The 9245-nt window shown below is 31.9% G+C and overlaps 1 long non-coding RNA gene across 1 annotated transcript; it reads left to right on the top strand.

Moving 5' to 3' along the window:
* Positions 1 to 297: 297 nt before the first annotated feature.
* On the top strand, positions 298 to 7887 carry LOC120224408. Its single transcript, XR_005526560.1, has 4 exons — positions 298 to 417; positions 833 to 918; positions 6312 to 6469; positions 7793 to 7887. It is a non-coding gene; the product is annotated as an uncharacterized LOC120224408 (long non-coding RNA).
* The last annotated feature ends 1358 nt before the right edge of the window (positions 7888 to 9245 follow it).

Below are 9245 nucleotides of genomic sequence, written 5' to 3'. Positions count from 1 at the left end.
GTTCCAAAGCACAAATACCTTGAAATTATTAGAAGTAGCTATGGTTACAAAATGGTGATTAATGATAGAAACGAAAATTCCCATAGATATATGACCTAAACAAACAATTTTTCAATTTACAGAATCTCCATAGCCAGCCTAGTTCAACAGGAATAATTGGTTGGTTTTGAATAACTATGCTAATGGGAGTGCCTCTCTACTTGCTAGGTGGGGTGCTTGCTATCCCATTCATGAACCATTTAATAAAGCCAATTAGATCCTCAAATTTACTTGGTTAAAATTTGTTATTTAATAGATTTGATGGCAACAACAAGTCCTGAAGCAAACATCCAGCAGCATATGGAGGAAAATGAGAAACATAAGCATGGTACTTGCAAATCTTTGAATTTACTTTCTTGAAGTTTCCAGGGACTGTGGGTAAGCTCCTCTCTGTCTAAGCCGTGCTGTTTTGTGTTTAGGTCCCCTATTCAAATGGTTTTCCTTTGCAAGGTGGGTCATCCTAAGCTAGCAGAAGGGTTTGCTCAGAGCCACACGCCTAGTCTTTCATGCAACAATTACCCAGGTGGTAAACCTCAGTGAGCTTCCCTGGGAATTGGCGGTGGTGTGTACAAGGCCTTCTTATGTTCAGGACACAGTACTGCTAATATATTAAGTTGAACGTTTATCTTTTTTGTGTAAATAAAGGCTATTGTTAGTGGGGTCTTGGAAGCCAAAAAACTGCAAAAAATGGAGGGCATGGGTTGAACATTTAAAAGCTTCTGGAGCACTCACCACCTCAAGAATACTCCCATGGTAAGGATAAGTTGTTTATGACACTGTTACATTGGCATAGGTCATCTGGCAACCTCAAGAAATCTATGCCCCATGGAACACTGTAAAACATGGACAATCCCTGAATCTTCAGCACATCCCTTTCAGGTATGTGTTGGGCTCTGAGAAATACAAAATCTTAGCTAATGAGATCTTTAAATTCTAAAGAGTCAAGTCGGCTACCTTCCTGTACACTTGTTTATTTTATGTCTAATAACTATAGTCCCCAGAAGTTGGCAGACATCTAGCAAGATGAAAAAAATATTAAACATAACCTAGAATTGGGGCGCCTGGGTGGCTCAGTCAGTTGAACGTCTGCCTTTGGCTCAGGTCATGATGTCGCAGTCAGTGAGTTTGAGCCCCTCTGTGCTGACAGTGAGTTTGATCCTGCTTCAGATACTGTCTCACTTTCTCTCTCTGTCCTGCTCATGCTCTGTACTGTCTCCCAAAAATGGACAAACATTTTAAAAAGTTAAAAGAATAATAACAGAAATATAGTGGTCATTGTAAGAAATGTTCCAATTAGACAAGAAACTTATTTAAGAGGTACATTTGAGAGTAAGGGTTCCCAGATTACTTAAACAGAGCATGATGCCTATTTGACTTTGTATGCAGAAGCTTCCAAAAGCCTTCAAGATTCCAAAATAGTCTTGTTGAAAGTCTTGTTACAAAAGGCTAATAAAATAAAAAACACAAGAGGTACCTAAGGGAAAAAAAAAAGATGTATGCTGAGTTTCAGATTTATTTTCAGAGACTTCCATTTCTCGACTATTTGGAGTATTTTTCTCTAATCTATGAATGAAGCATTTCTTCCATACATATTAATTTCTGGACTTAACTTGCTAAATAGCTTATCTATTTAGATAGTCTATTTAGATCATCATTAGACTAATTCTTAGGGAAAGATTTAGTTTTAGAACACTAACTACAGTAACTATTGGCTTTCTTCTTGGTACCCTTAAATTTTTTTTGGAGAGAAGAGAACTGAACTTTTTTTTTTTTTTTTATGATAGGGAATGTTGAGGAAATTTTCCAAAATGTTGTTAGAATAATGTTTTTTTTTCAGAATGTCTTTGAGTCCCTGCTATACATCAGATATGAATTTAAAAATTGGAAAGTGTCAAAAAAAGATTCTCAATTTTATTAGTCAGAAGGGAAATGCAAATTTAAAACACAATAATGAGTCAATCTATACCTACTGTAATGGAAAAAACAAAATAAAATGACAACAACCAAAATTAGAAAAACATCCCCACAGTATGGCCAGGATAGGTAGGTTGCAAAACAAATTCAACGGTTATAAGTAGCTGGTGGCAATGCAAAATTGTACAGCCAGTTTGGCAATTTCCTATAATCTTAAACATACACTTACCATATGTTCTAGGAATCTCACTTTTAGATACTCACTCAAAGACATGCAAACATGTTCACATAAAACCTACTAAGTGAATATGCATAGTGGATTTATGTGCAATCAATCACTTAAAACTGGTAACAATCCAAATGTCATTCATCTGGTGAGCCAATAAATACACTACTAGAATATCTATAAATTAAAGAGAAAAAACTCATTAAGCATACAAAATCATGGATGAATCACAAATGTATCGTGCTATTTGGAAATATTCAGTTTCCAATGTCTAAATACAATATGACTCCATTGGTATGACATCGTGGAAAATGGAAAACTACAGTAACAGGAAACATCGGTGTTGCCAGAGGCTGGTAGTTAGAGGTTGACTACAACATGGCATGGGAGAAGATTTGGAATAATGGAACTGTTTTATATCTTGACTGTGGTGCTGGCCACATAACTCTGAGTGCTTTTCAAAACTTCCAGAAGTTTACACTAAATATGGTAAATGTTGTATGTAGATTAAACTAATAAAAAAGTTAAAATATTTAAGAAAAAAAGTCAGGTAAATAAATGTGTTACTTACATGGTTGCTGTACTTTAGGATTAAAGATTACATGACGTTCAAAGAAATGAGTTAATCCTAACAATATAGTACTCAATTAAATAAGTAAATCCCTAAAAATACATATAGCATGAGAGCCATATTAGGAATTCAGCTAAAAGTAAGCAACAGTTTTTCCTATTAGAAGTCCCTATAGCTGTGATTCATGTGCATGTAAATGTACATAGAGTAAGAGAATGATCTGTGTAAGATCCGGGATTGTGGTTTCTTCTGGGTGGTCAAAGGGCAGGAGGCTGTGCAAGCTGCATTTTGAGTTTGAATGTTGTGTATGTGAGTGTTTCTCTATGATGAACAATAACTATGTTACTTACCTTTATTCTATGGATGAAACATTGCATAATAATATTTAATAATACAATAATAGCTTTTTATTGAGTGCAATTGGGTAGGTACTTCAAATATCTTTTATTATTTAATGTTCAAAATAAGGACTGGAATCAGAGAGAAGACCTTCATCTAAAATTAGTCTTTGTCATGTCTTGTGATGCTTCCTGAAATATTTAGTTGACTTCTAAACCAAAATTTTTTAGTTGAATAATAGTTATTAACAGGTATTTAAACTTCTTAAGAAGAAAGAAAATGATTTAACACTAGAGGAGCTAAAGTCTCTAATTACTTGATGCACACAAATAATTCATTGTCTTTAATTGTCTTATTAAGAAGTTAAATTCTACTGTGACAGAACAGTGGAAAAAACCATAATAAAGAAACTTACTATCTTTAAATTCATTTTCTGATTTTTCAGTGTTTTTCTCGGTTTTATTAATGTGTTTAAATTAAAAAATTATATTTAAATGAAATATTTGAGTTCATATCCTCATGAGATGTTTGCCAAGGATCAAATTCTTTGTTCACATTAAAAAGAGGAAATAACTTCAAGCATAAGATAGCTGTGAATATAAAATAATTCCCAGGGAAATATGCACATATTACTTCAGATTACGTTTTACGATTACAAAATCATGAAAAAAGTTGCCTTTTGGAGTTAGTTTTCCCCATCCTAATGTTTTATCTGGTCTAATTTTTTTCTTCCTCCTATGTCTCTTGTAAAATGTAGTCAAAATCATAATTCAGTCAAGTGAAGGCAAATAATGTCATGTTTATGGCAAGAACTGCAATTTTCTCAAAAAGAGAAAAAAATTGGATTATTAGCAACTAGAAAGTGTATGAATATTCTACTATGGTTTTGTTTTCTGTAAAGAAACACTCTTAATGCAGATTGTTTATCCTGTTAACAAAATAATCAGTAACTTGAATATTTATTTCTCTTTCATAAGAAGACAGTGCTATTAAGCCAATAAAAGTATAGATTTTTGCACGTGGATTTTGTTTGTTTCCCTCTGGTATTTGTTATTATGATAATAATTAAACATTTGACATACAATTTAAGTACTTAATTAAGCATTTTGAAACAGAAATATATAGAAGAGATTATAATTGTTTTAACAGAAGAGATTTTCAAATCACAAAAAGTTAATTTTTATATCCAAAATACTGTTTCATTTTTCAAAATTTTCCTGAAAATTTTTGAGTTACTTCATGTGACTGTAAATAATTTGACTTAATAGTACATAAAATGTAGTAATTTGTGAAAGATATGGTTATATGTTTATAAGTATTTTAATGATGTTTAAGTGAAATACGAAAATAAAGGCATTATTTTTGAGAAATAAAATATTGCCTCAAATATTTTTCCAACCCAGATGAAAATTACCTTTGGGGTTTACAGTGAAAAATCTAACTAATTACCTCTATTCTCTGATGTAATTTTGTATACTTAATTATGTGCAGTTACTTTCTAAATTATAATTTAATTTTTTTGAATTTAACAGCCTCTCAACTCCATGACTTTTCAAGCTTAAAACAAAAGATCCAAATTGTTGCTTTTCTCTTAGTATTGTATCTACAGCCCAACAAAAGCCTATTTATGATTCTCTTAGTTGTCCACAGTGACATAACCAACTAAACCTGTGACTCAGGGTCATAAATGGTTTTCTGTTAAGTGCTGATATTTTTGTAATTCTTACATGTAATATTCAACAGAAAATTCCAGGCACTTATGACTAACTAAGAAATAGATCTCTTTTATATATATATATTTATATATATATATATATATATACACATATATATATACATATATGTATACATAGATATATACATATATATATGTATATATATGAGAAAATATAAGTAGACTGTATCTAACATATTATCTGAACTTGTAGAAAAAATGTGCTTTTGCCATAATATTAATTCAAAGAAGATCACAATATTGAGACAAAAATTATTGTAATGACTTAAAGTAGGTTTGATTTACATGTATTATTTTTCCTCTGTTAGTAAATCAGGACTTGAAACTAATGGTTTATTTAAGTCTTTTTCACAACTACTCCCAAACAAACCTGAAACATATATTTAGTAATATTGGGGTTTGTCATAGATCCCAAGATGTCTAGTCAACTCAGATTTTTCACATCTTGTGGATAAAGAAGAATTTATAGTGCCAAGAGCTCACAGGACGGATTTGGATCAGAAACACTCCAATACAAAAAGATAATGTTGTCAGTAACAATTTGGTTCTTAAGATTACCTCCAAATCCCATCCTCCCAAATAGACTTGGATGACAAGAGAAAGCTTGATTCCCAGTAGGGTGAGAGTTCTAGGGGACAACTTTGGAAGTTATTATAATTAAAGGATTTCAAAGAATACTCTAAAATCCACAAACTTTGAGTACAGCTTGATATGGATTTCTTAACCCATATGGTGTAAGGAATGTCCAGGAAGAAAGTATAATATTGAAAATTTCTATGACTATTGATCTCTGCTTTAACTTATATGTGACTTTATAACCATTTTACCATGTACAATCAGTTTGGCTTTAATATACTTATCTGGATTATAATAAAGAAAACCGCTTGAAAAAAGCCTTCACTATTTCATGATGTGTGTTCAAGTGAATTAAGTATTACCATTACTTCTAGCAAAGTTAATTTTCTAAATGAGAAAAAAAATAGTCTATATATTAAACAGAGAAAAAAATTATTACTGAAATTCTGGTATAAAAGTAGAGAATAGTTCTATGTTTTAAAACATCTAGCTCAATTTTGTATCAAGGAGAAAATTTTTCTATCCACTTCCAATTAGACTGGCCAAAATAACATGAAATGTTAAAGTAGTGGCTGGGTTATACTTATTTCCTACTAAGTCCCTGGAAATGAATTTATATACCTAGGAACAGTGAAGTCTATGGACCCAAAAGAGAACCAATTATAGTATTTGACATCCAACTCTAAGATCATTTCAAATTTGTCACTGAAACAATATGTATTCTTATATGGAACCATTTATCTCTAACATTCAAAAGTAAAATAATAGCACAAAGATAATGAAATCTCACTTTCATACACAAGTTGCACATGCCTGATATTGTTCTAATAAGCATTTTATATTATTATTTCATTTAACTTTTTCAATAATCCTGTAACATAAGTAAGTTAATTATTTTCTTCATTTTCCAGATGAGGAAACTGAAACACCAAGAGAATAAGAAACTTGCCCAAGGGGCTATAGCTATCAAATGCCAGCACTGGGCTATGAACTCTGGCTGGCAACTTTCAGAAACTTAGTTTTAATCAATGTACTACTCTAAATTTTATCAGAGGAAGTCATATCTAGAGTAAGTTTTCACGATTTTTTATCTTGTGGTAACACTAAAGTTCAAGTATACAGCAATGAATACAGAAGAACACTGTAGCCTTTTATAATATTTAGTGGTAAAGTAAAATAAGTCTATGTTCTAGAACCTGGGTTGTCATGCTTGTAGAAGATGAGAAAGCCATCATGCTTGAATCTACCTACAAACTATTATTTTATAACCTAAAGCACTAAAAATGTCTTTTATCCCTTTACAAAAAGACATTTATTAAATGTACATTATTATTGAAGAATTATGTGAAGAATTATGATTGAAGAATAACAGTGATTAGTAAAAATAATGGATCTTTTATGCTGATTAGGATTCTCCTATAGAAACCCATCAGATTCCACTGGCCTGAGGAAAAAAAAAAATCTAGCTTCCTCATAAGAGGTTTTGGTATATAATAAGAGGTGCCTACCTAAGAAGTTATACCAATTAGCACTTAGAATCCAGACTGATGAAATTCTAGTTGGTTGCAAACACTTAGCCTAACTCTTCATTTTCTTTCTTTCTTTTTTCCTCTAAAGACAAAGTGGTAGCAATAAATTGAGTTAAAGGGCATAGTTGTGATAATATTATATTATGTTCAAATTCATTTGGCCATTTAGGTGGAGCTTTTATGTAAATTTAGTTTTGAGTTTTTGACATTTCATCACCTTGCTTTTTCTTTCAACACTCAACAACACAGATATATCCCAAAATATATCTAGGTAGACTTTTAGTGCTTTTTCTACTCTAAATGTGCTGAGCCCTCATGGTTCTTTTTTTGAACAACACATATTAATATAATTTATTTTGAATCTGATTTTCCTAATAACCAATTAACAGATTTCTGGTCTGTTTTAGATCTGCCTTTCAATCATAATCAAAGGATTATTTTTTAACCAAGAGAAAGCTGCAAAATCAACTTTAATTTGGATTATATTCAGTGAAAAACTTTGTGAATGTGACAAATTGATTTTATGGATGTATAATCATTATTAATCATCTTTCTACTTTTCATCATCATTGAGCAGCCAAATTAAAAAAAAGTAGAATATCTATGCCAACTAAATAAAAATCACAACTTTTAGTAATGCAAAACTAAACAGATGATCTGAAAATATATGTATAGATTGAGATGATACAAAAGTTTTATCTTAATTCGAGTAAAAAAGGTAATAGAAGTAATATGCTTGACTATAAGACAGTATTATATAGTTCTGAACAGCATAATTTTTAGATTTTTCCTTTATGTGCTAGGTAATTAAAATCCTTCATCAGTTCTCTTCCCCTTTATCACAGGCTCTTTTTATTTCACAGACCATTTCCTCAACTTCATGGTGTTTTTGATCTAGTGGTTTATAACAAATTCCCAAAATAAATTTGGATCCGTTGTAACATCCAATTTCTTGCCACAGTGAGTCTGACCTATCCTATTCTCACTTATTCTGCTCAGCTATGTTATTTGCAACCTTTCCATATCTGGTGTCAACAAATGTATATAAGACAGAATGCCCCATAAATGGCATATTGAAAATAAAGTGACGAACACAAATAGATGAAAAATATCAAGTTCCAAATATCCAGTATAAATGTTAACGAGTGAAACACGAGCTGTAAACTTATAAAAACTTCACATCAGTCCCACTGGTTCTCATACTTTTACCCTGAAACTTGGTTATTTACCAATAAAGTGTCACTATTTTATAAGTACTGTATGATCAGTATTAACATAAATCAGTAAAAAAAAAACTATCTGCTATGCAGTCCCACTAATAAAGTTCAACAGTATTTTTATGTTAATTGATTTGCTTAATATTTTGCCACCAAAGCATATGTAATTGTATTTATTTTTAACCAATTTTTACATATGTATCTATGAAAAAGTTTGTTATAACTCATTCAGCATACAGAATGATGTGTTCTGCAGAACATGAAAATTCGGAAATAATAAAGAATAGGGGGTGCAGTTTGATGTTCTTATGCAATAACAAAGAAAGCAGAAAGAGTGGAGTCTCTGGAGGCGTCTGGAGCAGATATTGAACAAGTTTAGATGTTGTGTTGTAGCAAAACAGGACTTCACTGGAACTTCATGCCTGAATGAGTCCCAGTTTTAGTAGCTACCTAACCTTAATTTCACAGGCATGGTCACAGTAGGCCTAACTAAACCACATTTTACTAAATAATTAGTTTCACAACCATCTTTAACTTTACCACTAAGTGAAGCTATTCTTCTCCTAAGGAAAATAAAACTCCCTTTACTACAGTTTTAATAAATGATATAGGCTAGTAGCAATTGAGGAAGAATAGTATGTGAGTTATAATTCTTGCCTCTTACTACAAGCCCGAATAGGTAGAACACACCAAAAAGGAATGGATTGGGAGTGGGAACCATAATACCAAATCCCAGGGCCTCCGCCTTCTTTCTCCACCTACTCTTTCACTTGTGGGTCTTTTACAAGCAAGAATGGTCGATCCCACTAGCTAGCTCTTTCCTTTGATCTCTGCAAATGAATATACAGGTCCTTTCAGTTTTAAGGGAGATACTACTCATTCCTTGGGGCGGGGGGGGGGGGGGTGGGTGGGGAGACAGCATAATAAAACACAATGAAGTGAAAAGGTTTCTATTTTGGTCAGAACAGACTATGTTCTGAACAACAAACAACTCTCTAATCTCAGTGATTTAACACTTAGGTAAATTCTATAAATCTAAGTGGTCACTGAAGAAACTTTTTTAACAGGAAACTCAGTGAGTCAGGTTGAAAGAGACTCC

The sequence above is a fragment of the Hyaena hyaena genome, unplaced genomic scaffold (assembly GCF_003009895.1).
Source record: "Hyaena hyaena isolate Hyena2069 unplaced genomic scaffold, ASM300989v1 scaffold_1173, whole genome shotgun sequence".
NCBI classification, from domain to species: domain Eukaryota; kingdom Metazoa; phylum Chordata; class Mammalia; order Carnivora; family Hyaenidae; genus Hyaena; species Hyaena hyaena.
This window is presented reverse-complemented; position numbering and strand designations above follow the sequence as displayed.